Below are 16,338 nucleotides of genomic sequence, written 5' to 3'. Positions count from 1 at the left end.
GAAATGCTGGTCAAAAGTACAATTCTCACTCAAAACGTTCAAAAATGCTAATTATTTGACAAAACATGACTTTTAGAGGTAATTTGATAGAAATAGTCGTTGAAACAGAAAATCGTTATTTCCGGACATTTGACATAATTACTTTAAAATAGCACATTTTTTTAATACAATCAATGATATCCGTATCCAGATCAAAATCAAATGGAACGTCATTATTTCGATGCCAATTTGAAGTTAAATATCGTGGGCAAGCTCGAGGTGGTGTTTGAATCTATTCGGGAGCATATAATGGTGAAAAATGCAATATTTATATCAAGTAAGATGGTCTAATGGGCTGATTCGTAGTATAACTAAAAAATATATTTTCTTATCTTGGCGCAAAAAAGCGCAAGTGAAGCCACAGTACATCGAATACTATGGAATATTTGCCACACATTGAGGGGTAAATGATCATTTTAGAGCGTTTCCCAGATATTTTGTACTACCTTTGAAAAAATGCCTTATTTTTGAAGGAGCTCTGACATTCTCAAATAGTAAACATGTCAAATATGATTCAAAATATCTTCAATACTAAGCCTTAGGTATATTCTTTCGAATGAGACCGATTGAGAAAGATTTGGCCATGATTTAGTACAGAAACTGCAATTTCTATTGAACAACCTTAACGAAATTTGAAAAATTCAAAAGGGTCAATTTCAGCTGACATCTTTTCAGGTCACATGCTGTTAAAAATCCAAATATACACCGATCGATCTGAAGTTTTGGGGAATTGTTATTCAATACTGAAGAAATCAGGAAAAAATATTCGAGAAGGAATTTGAAAATATATATTTTTTGATTTTTGTCCAGCTTTGGGCCACTGTGCGGCGATCTGTTGGAAACACCATCTACCTCTCCTTACCATTCATCTTCTTGTACTTGATGAATTCAATGAAATGGTTTGGTTTGGTGATGGAGCAAAGAGTTATTTAGGATGATTTTACTTGACAAAGAGTTGTTGATAAATATTCCAATCAAAAAGAGTTGTTTTGAAAAAGTTCACTTTAAGCAGAATTTTCCTCGGAAAATTTCTGCTTTACCAAAGAGTTGTTAATGAAACTCCTGCAGCAAAGGGTCGAGTTTCTCCCCACGAATATTTCCAGCCAGGACCAGTCATGACCCCCGCTTCCAAAATTCTCGAGTACGGAAATTGGAAAATGTATTAAAATTGCGACAGATTTTAAATACTGTTCAATAAACTGTTTCTTGACCTATTGTAATGAGCAACTATTGATCTGAATTGATTTTTCTACATGTTGTCTATTGCATTAATCTGAGAAATAGGCTATATGAAATTGATGTCTTGGCAAGGGATGTACAAGATGAGCATTATGCTATTATTGCATCCCGACGGCACTGCAGCAGCGTTCTCGGACCATCCTCAAATTGTCGTCTTGTCGATTATTCGTGATAAATCAGATATTGTATGATGCTACGAGATGAATTAAGAGATTATAGCAAGTATGTGGTAAGCACATTAAGAAATATTACTAGCTATACAGTGTTTATCACGAGAAGTTCTTACTAGCTCGAAAGTGTAAATGAAATGAACCGAGTCCTGTTGTTGTTACAGAGGGATTTTAATCCGAAGGTCATTCGTCCCTTAAATGAACCGAATCTGTCGAAGATAGTTGGGTTTATTCTACGACTGGCGTGTGGTGACCATTGTCGGTCTCGTATAGCGAGGTGACAATTCTCGACTCGAGTGAAGTGACTCGCCGTGTAAATCAAATGGAGAGTCACTTCACTCGAGTCGAAAATTGTCACCTCGCTATACGAGACCGACAATTGTCACCTCACGCCAGTCGTAGAATAAACCCAAGTATGTTTTACATAATTTGAATTGCAGACGATGCTCCTCCCTTTCGTATTCTTCGCCTTCTTCTGATTGACCAATCTAGGATAAGATACATGAAGTTGATGTCTTGGTTAGGAATTTACATATCTTGGAAAATTCACATGCGCGTTCGTATGGACAGTAAAAATATCAACATTATTTCGTCCCCTTAATGCTACAACTAGATAACTCGAAAATCAAAATTTTGAGATGTGCAACTTTGAAAGTATGACCGTTTAACAAGGTGATGGTTAATCGCAGAGATTATGATTGAAAAATAATCTTTAACTTGTATATTTTGAATCACACGCTTAAGACCTGTGGATATTTTGCAGATCTAATTAAGAAAAATGTTTTGCCATATTGAAGTCAAAAATTTCAAATTTCAAACACTGGTTCTCGGAACCACATAACGACAAATGGTTCTTTTCAGGACTACCAAAATGAGTCCAAAAAGAGTTAACTTCTGAAAACTTCATCCGATCAATAACAACACAAAACTAGTAAACTTACAAATTCATACACATGACAAATCAAATTATTAATCATCGTAGTTCTACGTCAACCCCGCGGTAATGTAATAGACATTACCCACCCCAAATTTTTTATCAGTGTAGCAACTATGCCAAATCTATGACGCAGCACTTTCAATGTTAAATCCCACGCTAAAAGGGAGTCACAGGTTTTATGTGTTGAATTTTCACAGGTTTGGGTAATGAATGAAAAAATGACTGAATGTGTGTAAAACCAATGTAATGAGTAGAGCATTCTTTATGCAAAGCATGAAAATTGCAATCGACACTCATGTATTCAGAAAATATGCTACTTCAGAAGAAGCAAAATTTTATTTTCGTGGGCGGTAACATTTTTGTGTGTTTATTTGAAAGGCACTCTGTGCTCGCCACTGTACCGAGATCATAGTTCATCTGTAACTTCTTTACCGATACAGATTTTCAACTAATCTACATTTATTATCTACTTCACACTCTTCTACTATTTTACTCTCACACCGAGCAGGTAGGAGAGTGCTCTGCTGCTAGTCCAATAAATTTACATATAAGCCATAGTCCATTGCTCTTGCGGTGGTTCATTTTGCCGTGTTATTTTGAAAAACATTGAATTTTGATCAAATTCCTTCCGTTAAGGCTAAGGTTAAGGCTTCATTCGTTTTGACAGCCATATTGACATTGCAGCTCGAAATTCGAAGTGATTAAACTCAGTCCAAATAATTCATATTGATCCGGAAAAGTATCAGATACTGATACTTTTTTAGTTGCGTCAGTGCAATATCAACCGATTTTCATTACCTCAAAATTGTGACTTGATTTAGCAACAATCATCAACGACGCATACAAATTTCAATGACGGCCTACTTCGTCTTTAGCAAATGGGTGTTGATAAACTGCTCGCGATCGTACATTCCGTTGGCAGTTATTGGTAGGACATACGGTGCATACTTCTAATCTCCATATTTTTAAGGAAACCAATATCCAATGAAGCTCTTTTGCAATTGTATCATACATGACTCCGGGCCATTATGTTCGGGATATTAGCGCATTTTTAAATAATATTTTCCTAACGTCTAAATATGCCATGGTATATGAAAAAAGAAGGATCATGATATTTTATGACGATGATAAATTATGCCAAACGACTATTATGCTAAACAACTTGTATGCCAAACGGGGTAGATCCTTCTACACCTTACGTGACTGACTCAAACGACTGCTCTTAAGTTGCAATTTATTATCTACTAGTGGTCCCGGCGAACTTCGTCTTGCCATCAAGTAGGCTGTTGTAAAACGTCATGTAATCCCCCATACAAAATGACACAATAGTCTTCTCCCTATTTCCCGATTATTCCGGAGATTTTCTCATTTTTTTTCCTCGTACGAACACGTCGCATCCCTTGTCGAGTGCAACAGTGAAAAACTTATGGCAATCCGTTGACTCGTTCGCAAGCCATTTCGTGCCGTGCAAACACCACTCCTTTTTTTTATTTGTATAGAAAATAGATAGTGTATTGTTTTGGCTACATGCATCGTTATCTTGTTCTTTTTTTATCGTTTTACTGAAAGCTACGTAGCTTAGCGTGGACCCCTACTCCCTATCGTCATAAATTGTCAAACACCACCCTCCCCTTAAAGCTAGGTTATTTATAGACGGTCCCTTATCATCATATATGAAAAAGATTTTTTTATGGACGTCTTTTGGACTAAGTATAATTAATGATACACTCTTGAAAAAGCTGTAAATGCATTGAATTGGCCATGAAATACTATTCCTGAAGTACAACGATGTAGAAATTTACAGAATGCAAGACATTGGGTATTGGGGCCACCTTTTGAGATTGTTCGATTTCGTACTTAGAATACATCATCAAAATGCAATGTCAAAATTCGTATTTATATATTCATATTTATTTTTTAACGCTACGAAATGATAACATTTATCGTAAATGGGTAACAAGATCGCATAAAATCAATATTTGAATTATGAATTTAGCGGCTTAGGTATCCGGTACTGGGGAATCTTCCCCTATCGATTCAAGCCAACAGACAAAAATTGACAAAAAAAAAGAATCTCACCTATATTTGTAGTATGTGCATTTGTTTCTCTTTTATATACAATATTTTATGTTAGAATAAATCAAATAATTTATTGCAAAAATCGCAACAAAAGTCATAATAGTTGAATGTTGTTGCAAAGCAATATATTTTGGCTGTATCGCATATTATTGTTATTGAAGCTATGCCTTGTGCTAGGCAGATGTAGAAACCAGAACTCAAAACATGAAAAGCATCTGTCTTTCGAGAATTCATCCTTTTTTGATGCAGATATGTTTAGAAAAAAGTATACGTATAAGTGTGTTTGGAAATCCAAACAAAAAATAGAGCCTTTCGGTACCATGATAAACAAACAAAAGTCAAAAGAATGCGTGTATTAATTACGAAAGGGTTTATGACTTTCTGATGTGTCACCTAGGTTTTTTGGATTTTTATAACAAAACATTTACAAAGAAAAAGGAGGATAGATTTATAAATGCCTTACGTAATTAGTGAACGCATCCGATCAAAATATTAGAGTATTGCAGGTAATAATCTAATATTTTGCGTACTGTGCTAGATAATAAGAATGCAACAAACTGATGATTTTGATGTTCACCAAAAACGGTGCTTATTTTGTTAGAACTATACTAGAAATTCGAACACTGTAAATCTCTGTACAAAAGAGTCCATGCGTACTGCCATTATGCTGTCTCATGTTAGAAAAATTAGAACATGATGCAATAAGGCATAGAACAACAGCGTACTTGGCATTGTTTTTTGAAGTCATTATTTGCACAACTACAAACTAAACTCATTTTACCGAAATCCGCGAATTTCACTGCTAAACCTATCGATGAGTTGAAATGCCCTTCAACATTGTTGTCTTTTATTGTGAGTCTTATTTTCATGCTATCCCTGAGAGACAACACCAACATACGTCTGAATTAAAAGTCATGAACAAAATTGACTAATAAAAGTGAGGTTAAATTTTGCAAAATCTATTTTGAAAACTCAAAATTGACGTTTGCCAAATAACTTCAATAAATTGTTATGAAAATGTAGGAAAAATGTTTTTAATTATAATCTTGACAAATTTGACATCATTTGAGCGACAGCAAGTCAGTTAGCTCGTCCAATTTCTGAAACATAATCCAACTTTTATTCGTCAATAAATTATACAGTACAGAACCTAATACTTCAAACATTATATGAATAAATCTCAAAAATAATCAAAACAACTACTATGAAAAGCATAGAGTCCCATCAGAGGTTTGTTGCTTTTTGCTCAGACAGTAAGGCTATCACTAGCCTATTCGAGATCTAACGCAAAGCTGAAAAAACGTATGTGGCGTTTTTTTAGAATTAGTGCATCCCAATCGAAGTTACTAGCGATAACTTTGGAAGAAAAATCACCACAATCATTTTACTGACAAGACTTTAGACATTCCAAGTACAGGGATCCGTGAATATTCACTTCAATTTGCAAAACCTTGGTGACCTTGGATTTCTCAATTTGGTTGCCAAAGGTGATTGTCAGATAAGTTCTCCGCTTCATTGGAAGGAATCGCCCACAAATATTCGTCATCAAACGTCAACATACCACCGCAAAATCGCTAGTGTTTGGAGGGGATTTTAACCTCCAAATTGTAGTGTCGGAGGTACATAATGAAAACACGTCTGTACTTCAGAACTACACAGTACCAAAACATAATTTGATTTACGTCTTTTGAGATGCACATAAAAGAAGCGAGCCGAATGACGTAAATTTGTGTCAAATTTCATATACGTTAGTGTCTGATTCGAGAAATGACGATCACAGTTCCATCGTTTTCATGTCCTTTAACATGTAAAATTACATTTTTTGTTCAAATCATCTTCATAGACGCGTTTTTGTGTCGTTTCATCAATTACATCATGTGTCATTCAGTCATAACCAGAATTACGTCCAGAGTAATTTTCATTATTTTTAAGAGTGTATGATCAAAACAAGAAGACCTTTTATTCAATGTCTACTACGATCTACAATTATTCAATCTATCTCATACACATGGCAAATCTTCTTTCACTATCGTACAATTCCTCCTTTTCTATCAAATTTGCTTTGGTCTTACATTCTCTTAGACCGATCACAATCTGCATCTTGACGTACAATGTTCTTTCAGTTAAACGCCAATATGAATCGCCGCCTTGTTATCCAACCCAGCACAATTTTCCTTCCATTTCCTAAGAACATTGTACGTCAAGATGCAGATTGTGATCGGTCTAAGAGAATGTAAGTCATAGCAAATTTGATAGAAAAGGAGGAATTGTACGATAGTGAAAGAAGATTTGCCATGTGTTTGAGATAGATTGAATAATTGTAGATCGTAGTAGACATTGAATAAAAGGTCTTCTTTCACTATCGTATTATTCCTCCTTTTCTATCAAATTTGCTTTGGTCTTACATTCTCTTAGACCGATCACAATCTGCATCTTGACGTACAATGTTCTTAATAAAAATGTGACACGCGACATTGCTGTTCAACCCCATCTCAATCCATTACATGGTGGAAAAAACTATTCTTTTAGTTTGTATAGATATTTTTTTTGGAAGAAAACCTCTGTTACAAATTTATCAAAGTTCAACATCCAAAGGAAGGAAAATTGTGCTGGGTTGGATAACAAGGCGGCGATTCATATTGGCGTTTAACTGAAAGAACATTGTACGTCAAGATGCAGATTGTGATCGGTCTAAGAGAATGTAAGACCAAAGCAAATTTGATAGAAAAGGAGGAATTGTACGATAGTGAAAGAAGATTTGCCATGTGTATGAGATAGATTGAATAATTGTAGATCGTAGTAGACATTGAATAAAAGGTCTTCTTGTTTTGATCGTAGTTCTGAAGTACAGACGTGTTTTCATTATGTAACTCCGACACTACATTTTTGTTCTATTTTTACAAACAATTCAATGTTTTTTTTTCAATTTTAGCTAAGCATAAAACACGATTTTTTCATGCTTTTCTTTTGGAAGAAAATCACCCGAAAGATGTAGAATTCGCTTTTCATCCCAAGGATAAACTACAGAGGTGGTACTCTACCATTGAAGCAAAATATTCAGTATAATTTTGCAAGCTCACAAACATTCACCCTTACCTCACATTATATCATCGAGGAACGAACTACAACATACATCGCAGCGATCATTGCTTTTACAAAAATAAAAATGTGACACGCGACATTGCTGTTCAACCCCATCTCAATCCATTACATGGTGGAAAAAACTATTCTTTTAGTTTGTATAGATATTTTTTTTGGAAGAAAACCTCTGTTACAAATTTATCAAAGTTCAACATCCACACCATTATCGCCAAACAAAGACGCCGTTACGGCCGCCCACAGCGCTGTCACCGAGACGGATCTCTCCCAGCAAATCTTCTATACTAACACCTACCTTCCTTCGATGTCCAACGGTGGAAGCTAACAACTCTTACCAATTTCCAATATCAGTAACATCAAAATACAATCATCACACAATCACACTAGTTCACTAACTGTTAAATATTCCAATTACACCAATCTCAATATCCTAATTTAGACCTCGTCGCCAAAATGTAGTGTCGGAGGTTCATAATAAAAACACGTCTGTACTTCAGAACTACGATCAAAACAAGAAGACCTTTTATTCAATGTCTACTACGATCTACAATTATTCAATCTATCTCATACACATGGCAAATCTTCTTTCACTATCGTACACAAATTACCAAATAACCTCCAAATCATCACCTCCAAGTTAGTTCTAATACCCTCCGTTATATGAAATGTGGTGGCGCGTCGATCGTCGCAAGTTTATCGTTAAACAGTCAATATGTAATAGGTATTTTGTTACACTCAGAAAAACGGGTAGTCACAGAATGACTAAATTTTAGTAATTTATGACTATTTTCTATCTGCCTCTCTTTCATCCTGCAGGGAATTTTATTCCTATTTGTCAATTCGCCTGTCGAAATGACAGTTAGTGTGAAAATTCACAGCAGAATGAAACAGAGGCAGATAGAAAATAGTCATTAATGCATAAACTTTAGTAATTCTGTGACCATTTTTTTTCTCAGTGTATACTTTTGACAGCTATACTCTCTCCATTATATAGGCCTATTCACATGACGTTCCAAAACAGCTGATCGGGAAGCTCTTTGACAGTTCTTTTATGAAAATGACAGCCTCGTGTATGCACCGGTCCTCCACCGATGTAAACAAATGCACAGACGGACCTGTCACATGAAAAGGCCTATAGGTGCATTCTAAAATGTAATGTGCTCAAAATTTGCATTTTTATTTATTGCCTAGATGTACATCTGAGAAAGAGAACAAAATTATGTATTTCTTTCATCGCTGGACTGCGAAGTGCGGGATTGCATTGCATATGCGTTGAAATTTTAGCGCATTGTTCGGTTGGCTTTTGCTAAGTGCGGGCGTATTGAATATTGATAGGAGTGTTCGAACGTGTTTTCAGCTTGGTGATTTGATTACGGAAAGCGAAATACAGAGGAAAAAGTGAAATTGTGCTTTTGAAAGAAGAAACACATCCAAAAAGTGAGAAATATTGATCTGAAGAAATAGTTGTGAAGGAAAAACTGCGGCGACAGGACGCTGCTGCCCAGAGGCAGCCATTTTGTTCGGGGGAAAAATAAAACGAAATTGTGGTGAAGTGAGGTTAAGTGCAAAATGGCGGAACCGCCAGGTTCCGAAATAGGAGCTGTTGGTGGCTCCATAGCAGAAGATGGGGAAAGGACAAATACCCAAATGAAGGATGCGAGGATACCTGGAAGAACCTTGGAGAACATCACGTACACGTTTGCAGATGCGGCTCCATATCGAGTGTACATCGAGCTGAAGGGTAACAACAAAACAGCAAAAATCAACAAATTCTCTGTCGGAGCTGCACTAAGAGAAATTGAAGGAATCCGCGGACATATCGTGGATATGAAGTATGTGGGACGCTTCAAAGTCATGGTGATCATCAACAATTTCCTCAAAGCCAACTTGTTGGTAGAAAAAATCAACACGCAAAGTACAACCTACAAAGCGTACGTCCCCAGTCATTTGGTGTCGATGACAGGCGTAATTGCAGGGGTACCGATCGATTTAACAGACGACGAAATCCGAGACGGACTGGACTCCGAATTCACAGTATTACGGGTAAGTCGACTACATCGTTTTGCTAACAATGAAAGAATCCCGTTGGCACGCATCAGTGTAACTTTTCGTGCTAACCAACTACCGGACCGTGTGAGGCTATTCGACTGTCCAGCGAGAATTTTGCCGTTTGTGCGAAAAGTGGACCTCTGCGAACACTGCTTGAGGTTCGGCCACCGCACACTGAACTGTAGAGGATCCCGCCGTTGCCACCAGTGCAGCGAGCAACATGAGGATGATCAGCAATACGAGCGATGCGAAAATCCAGTGAAATGCGCTAACTGCAAATCAACCAAGCACACGACAGCGGAGAATAATTGTCCAGAAAGGAAACGGCAACAACACATCAATGAGCTACGAGCAAAAAGGAATCTCACCTACATCGAAGCACGTGATCAAGTACCTATGCTGAGTCAGAATCCATTCGAAATACTATCGAACCTGCAAGAATTCCCGAGCATGGCGCAAACGGTCGAAGCAAATGTTGGCAATCTCAAAAAACAATGGGACCAAACCAACATACCTCGAGAACCTGTCAAACCGGCAGTAAAATTATGGAAGCCAAAGGAGTCGAGCAAAGACAGAAACAAGAAGGGAACTAAACGACCAAAATCAAACGGCGATTCTGAAGCAGAGGATTCTGTGAGAGAGGAAATCCAAGCAACCGTCAAGTAATGGAGTGTGCTTAAACAACCCCCACAAAACTACGGATGTCGAAAAAATAATTAAGGAAGTAACTGAGAAGACCACCGAAAACGTGAACCTGCGGTTCCAGGAACAGGTCATGAAATTCTACTCCTTGTGCATCGAGCAGGACTTACCAGCCGGCGTAAAAAAAAAAATCAAAGATATTTCGAGGCAATGCTTCGATTTATCGAAAACTATTGCTTAATTGCCTTCGATCATCAAAATCCAGAAATGAAGATCGTGCAATGCAATATACAAAGCTTAAAGAGTAATAAATCGGAACTTCAAAGAGTACTGGCAGCAGATGGCTACGAAGTAGCACTGTTGTCTGAGACATGGAGCCAAGAAGAACTAGAAATGACGACGAAATACCGTATCTCAGGATACCACCAAATATTCAGCTCCCGATATGACAACTATGGAGGAGCAGCTATTATGCTTAAAAATTGTTTCAACTACTACCCAATTACGCTGCCTGCTGTATCGGATTATACTCAGGCAGTAGCCATAAAGATTGCCACAATCGATCTTGTCGTGGCATCATTATATGTGAGTCCTTCAATTCCGAATGCAATCTTCGAAGACGATATTGTAAAAATTTTCGGCTCTCTTCGATCCTTCAGGAAGATCGTCATAGGAGGCGACCTGAATGCCCACCACATTGCGTGGGGCAACGAAATGACCGATAGAAGGGGTGAGATGTTGATGAACGCGATTGATGGGCATAATTTGCTTTTGTTGAACGACGGTTCCTGCACATATATACCAGTGCAGCTGAATCAGAAAGCGACTGCCATCGACTTGACTATATGCACACCAGCGATGTATATGGATTTGAAATGGAGAGTGTTAGACTTCAGCATTGGAAGCCATCATCTAGCGGTTGAGACAGTGGTCACCGCGGACGTACCGAAACAGAACGTGCGCTACGTGTACGATAAGAAGGCGATTAATGAAGAAATGTCCAAACTAGATGGAGACGATTTGCGAAATATAACAGATCTGTTTAAAACCGCTAAAGTGGTTTACAAAAGGAATAGAAGAAAGGATAAAAAGACTCCAAAATTTTGGTGGTCCGAAGATGTTGACAAGGCTTGGCGGGAAAAAACGGAACCCAAGTAACCATAAGCACTAATAATAAGCCCTTAATCAGCATCATAAATGCGTACATGCATTATAATAGCACCACAAATGCTTACACACCTTATAACAGCACTTCCGCTGCATAGAAACCCTATTACAGCATCATTAATGCTTCTAAGCCTGATGTATACGGGCATTAAATAAGCACTATATTGGCTCTATATTCGCATACAGGGCCTGTTTAAATGTCATCCAGTGTTTTGACAGATATACCACGTGCTTTGTGTTTACATATAGTGGTGAGAGGGAGTCAAACATAAGTATTCTCACTACTACAATTGCAGGTTTTATGACGGGGAAAAGTGGTGGTTTAAATTGGTCACTTTTCTTTCCAATACTATTCATCTTATGTGGGCGAATGAGCAAAGGAGCAGAACTTCAACAACTCAACAATACAGGTGTCGCAGGTTCGAGACGCAAAATGAGGAATTTCATCATCATAAAACAAGGATCAATATGTGGCAATTTCAAGTCCTCAAAAGGATGAAAACCACCAAAATGAATAAGTCTGATACGGAGAAGTACTATCTCAATCATTTTATTACATTTTGCATACTATTCGAGGTTTCCGTTTTCATTCATTTATTTATTTACCTCGTGTACCAGCTGCTTGGCCGCATACGCGAAAGCACAAAATATTCGCCCGAAAAATCTGGCGAAAACAACTGACGTTTCTCACGTGGTCTTATATCAGCACTAGTGATGCCGAGAAGCACGGTTATATCTTCGCATTATAATGGCACGCTATTTCGCCTTTTCTGGCATTATAATAGCATTATATGCGTATATAAAACTGACAAGCATCAAATGATTACCGTATATGCGCATATAATGCTGTTACCGTGCCGCAATATCGTGCTTACTGGTTACTTGGGAAGCTCGCAGAGAATTCAACAGAACATCGAATGAAAGGACGTTACTCAACTATAAAAAGAAAGCAGCGATTTTCCAGAGAGAAAAACGACAGGAAATATCGAGAAAATTACAGGAATTCCCGAACGAAGTGAATCCATTCACAACATCGAAGGAACTCTGGAGTAAAATTGGACGTTTGACGGGAAAGAAGAACTATCGGAAAGAAAACAATGTGTTGTGGGAGGAAAAAGCAATGGCTGAGGAGTTTTTGGACCTGCATTTTGGAAAACCCGACTACCGACCAGAAGAACGCTACGGAATTGCTGCTAATTATGATTTGCTAGATATGGAAAGCTGGCATAATATCCTGAACAAAAAGAAGAAATGCACAGCGCCAGGCGAGGATAGCTTAACGTACGAAACGCTAAGGCAGCTGAGTCCGGCGGCGACATCCAATATCATTGCGGATTTGAACAACATGTGGAAAAGTGTGTATGTATTGGAGCCGTTGAAAAGGATAAAGGTAGTGCCGATCCCAAAACCGGGAAAGGACCAAAACAGTGTGGCTGGAAAGCGCCCTATTTCTTTGGTACCTACATTGACAAAGGTGGCCAACACAGCGGTACTTGGAAGACTTCAAGATTTCATCGAAGAACGGAGTTTGCTACCGAAAACTTCTTTCGGGTTCAGAAAAGGTATGTCTACGAATACATGTCTGTCGTTCGTGGTGAACTGCATCAAGAAAAATAAAAGGGAAGGATTTATAACGGCATTAGTCTGTATCGATTTGTCAAACGCTTTCAACGCGATAAAAACAGACAAGTTAGAAGAAATTCTTAGTTCTTACCTGATTCCAAATGAGATCAATATTTGGATCACTGCTTTTTTGCGCAACCGGAAGGTGACAATGCAGTTGAGGACGGGATCGGTTTCCAGAACCATCAGCGACGGACTTCCACAAGGTGATGTTCTCTCGCCAACGCTCTTCAATTTGTACACGGTTGGACTGCACAGTATATCAGGCGACGGAGTAATACTGGTGCAATTCGCTGATGACTTTGGAATCATTGTCAAGGCGAAAAGTACTGGCCAACTGATTCAAACTGATTCAACTGAACGAAAAAGTACAGACGACAGTTGATCAGTTCAATGAAAAAGCGGAGGAACTAAACTTCAAAGTCAACTCAGAGAAAACCAAAATAATATTGTTTACAAATAACAACAACTCACTGACTGTTCACCTAGATGGTAGCCCGATTGAAACGGTCAAAAGCCATCGTTACCTAGGTGTGACGATTGACCGTTACCTGAGCTTTGGACAGCACATTAATGAGACCCGAGTAAAAATGAACGACAGATTGAACATGTTGAAAGTAATATGTGGGATGAAAAACGGAAGTCATCCTCAAACGGCCATGAATATTTACACTGCCTTAATCCGAAGCGTGATCGAATATGGATGTACGGTTACGTGTAATGCAAAAAAGACAAATCGGACTAAATTGGATATAACGAACAACCAATGTCTTAGGAGAGCTACAGGATGCACTCGAACCACACCAATAAATGCACTAACGGCGATAGCAGGACAAGACCGCTTGGAACATCGACTGGATTATGTCACGGGAAAAAACGTAGCCAGATGCTTTGAAAGGCGCAATGTAGTGGCCGAGCAGCTGCAAAGCATACCAGAAATAGCTGAAGAAAACGAAGGTGGATTTTCGTACCAAGAAAAGACCTACCGTAAGAACTGGAATGTATACGCTAAAATAATGGCGCACGTTGCAACGACTCCAGGGGATGTGGAAATACATTCCACATTAGAAGGAATCATTGGGCCGAAAAAGGATTTACCACCAGTAAAACTAAAGCAAGCCGCACTTTTTGTAATGAACGGGAAGTATGCAGGGCGTGGACGGATTTTCACAGATGCGTCCAAAGAAGACACGACTTGTGGTATTGGAATTTTCGTTGAAACGAAAAACATGAAACAGTCATTTCGACTTAAATGGAACACCAGTATTACATCTGCCGAACTTCAAGCAATCAAAGTTGCCATGGATACCAATCAGCTGAATCACTATGTGGTATTCACGGATTCGATGACTGCATGTCACATGATCGAAGACGCAATAATGAGGAAAAAGGCCGAAACACTTGTTGCGGAGATAATAAATGCAGCACATAAGTGGAAAACAGCGTTCCAATGGATTCCCAGTCATGTGGGAATTTTTGGGAATGAAATGGCGGATAAGCTTGCACGAGCGGGACTGGAGCATACGGCAACAGTTTTGGACCACAACTTGTTCGTTAAGGACGTTTTTGGAATTTTGCAAATACAAATGAGACAAAACACGGCGAGTTGGTACACAGCGTACTCTGAAGAGAAGGGGAAACACTTTTACGCGATTCAACCGGATATTTTGGAGAAACCCTGGTATTTCGGAAAGGAAATTAGCGGTAGAGATATTCGACTACTAAATCGGCTGATGACGGGGCATAATTACGCCAAGTTCTGGTTGTCCCGGATGAAGATTGTCAACAGTCCTGAATGCGAATGGTGTGAGGTGGATGAAACGGCAGAACATTTGATCTTGCTATGTCCAAGATATGGGCTCGTGAGAATGCAGTATAGTTTTGATTGTGCATTTGCAAACTTGAAAGAAGTGTTTAAAACGAAAAACATGGTGTTATATGAAGAAATAGTAAATTTTGTTAGAGAATGCAAATTAGACTTGTGAACACGCAACAAAGCGTTTCGATTAAACATAATCGAAGAAAAACAACTGGGCATATAGTCTAGACACTGGCCCAAACACTCGAGCTGACAACCACCAGCTCGGAAAAGAAAGAAGAAGAAGAAGAAGAAGGGATTGCATTGAATCATTGAGCTCTCGCCGAGCGGTGTCACGAACACGTGCGCAAATTTGCTGGTTGAAAATACTGCCATTTGATTTTGCTGGGAACAGCTGATCTTTGTTTATGTTTTCAACCAGCAATCTTTAAATAGTGTTGGTGACATGTAACGTGTATGTACACGAGCGCAGAAACCACTATGTTAATGTCTTCAGAGCACTTATTCTATGGTTTGAAAAGAGTGAGTTCGCCGAAGATGTTTATTGCCTGGACTGCTATTGTAAAGTTTGTAACGCACATTTGCCCTAAATTCCACGCGGCGAATGAGGAAAGTAATAACCGTTTTTGATGAAACACCGTAGTGTTATCTTCCCTACACGGGAAAAAATTCTGTGGTAAAAATAACTATTTTAGCTGACTACGCCAATTCTTAAAACTACCATGGAAATTCAGACCAATATACTATGTTTACGGTACACCCCACCGCATTACTGGTACATTTGACAGTAATATTTTACAACAATCTGATTTCAACTACAGACATGGTAAAATCAAGCGCATTTCTGGTCTGCTGAAAATTGCCGGTGCGAGCGCTTAAGTTAACCCCCTAGAATGGTAGTTTTTACCGCACAATTTTTTTGCGTGTAAGAATGAAGTAAAAAGGGAGCAAAACCGCGGTTGTTCCGCATTGAGATTTGATGCAATCGCTCACTTTTATTTGCGTTTCCGCCATTGTAGTAACTTCTGCGATAGTCGCAAAACATTATATTTTTTCTATTTGTTTTTGGCAGTACGTAAAAGTTGTGTTCTTATTACTGAAACAGTAAATCATGTGTTACCGAATAAATTATGCGTGTACTACTCTCAATATCTTTATTGCACCAAAGACTAAATAATTGGTAAATCCTGGAAATTAACGATATAATTATTATAAACCGTAACATATGCTATTTTGATTCGGAAATTGCTCGTTAGAATATTGCTAAAATTTCAACAATGGAAAATAGTGAAAAACTGTGTTATTAGGATTATTATTGAAATACTTCATGGTGTATCTTTTTATAAGTCTATAACATCGCCAAGAAGGGAAAGACATGAGCAAGAAGTTAATGATGATTTAAATAACGAATAAAGTAATAGACAGTAAATAGTTTACGAATAAAAAATAAAGCTGATATAAACGACTCAATGCTC

At 38.2% G+C, this 16,338-nt stretch overlaps 2 long non-coding RNA genes across 2 annotated transcripts in view; one reads left to right on the top strand and one right to left on the bottom strand.

Moving 5' to 3' along the window:
* The window catches only part of LOC110678291, a 74,675-nt gene extending 66,399 nt beyond the window's left edge, over positions 1-8,276 (bottom strand). The window contains exon 1 of the long non-coding RNA XR_002501485.1: positions 7,859-8,276. This is a non-coding gene — a long non-coding RNA (uncharacterized LOC110678291). The remainder of the gene's footprint in view (positions 1-7,858) is intronic.
* LOC110678288 lies at positions 6,334-7,720 on the top strand. The gene is made up of 2 exons (XR_002501482.1): positions 6,334-6,812; positions 7,282-7,720. It is a non-coding gene; the product is annotated as an uncharacterized LOC110678288 (long non-coding RNA).
* Positions 8,277-16,338: the final 8,062 nt, after the last annotated feature.

This window comes from Aedes aegypti, chromosome 1, assembly GCF_002204515.2.
Source record: "Aedes aegypti strain LVP_AGWG chromosome 1, AaegL5.0 Primary Assembly, whole genome shotgun sequence".
Taxonomy (NCBI): Eukaryota; Metazoa; Arthropoda; class Insecta; order Diptera; family Culicidae; genus Aedes; species Aedes aegypti.
This window is presented reverse-complemented; position numbering and strand designations above follow the sequence as displayed.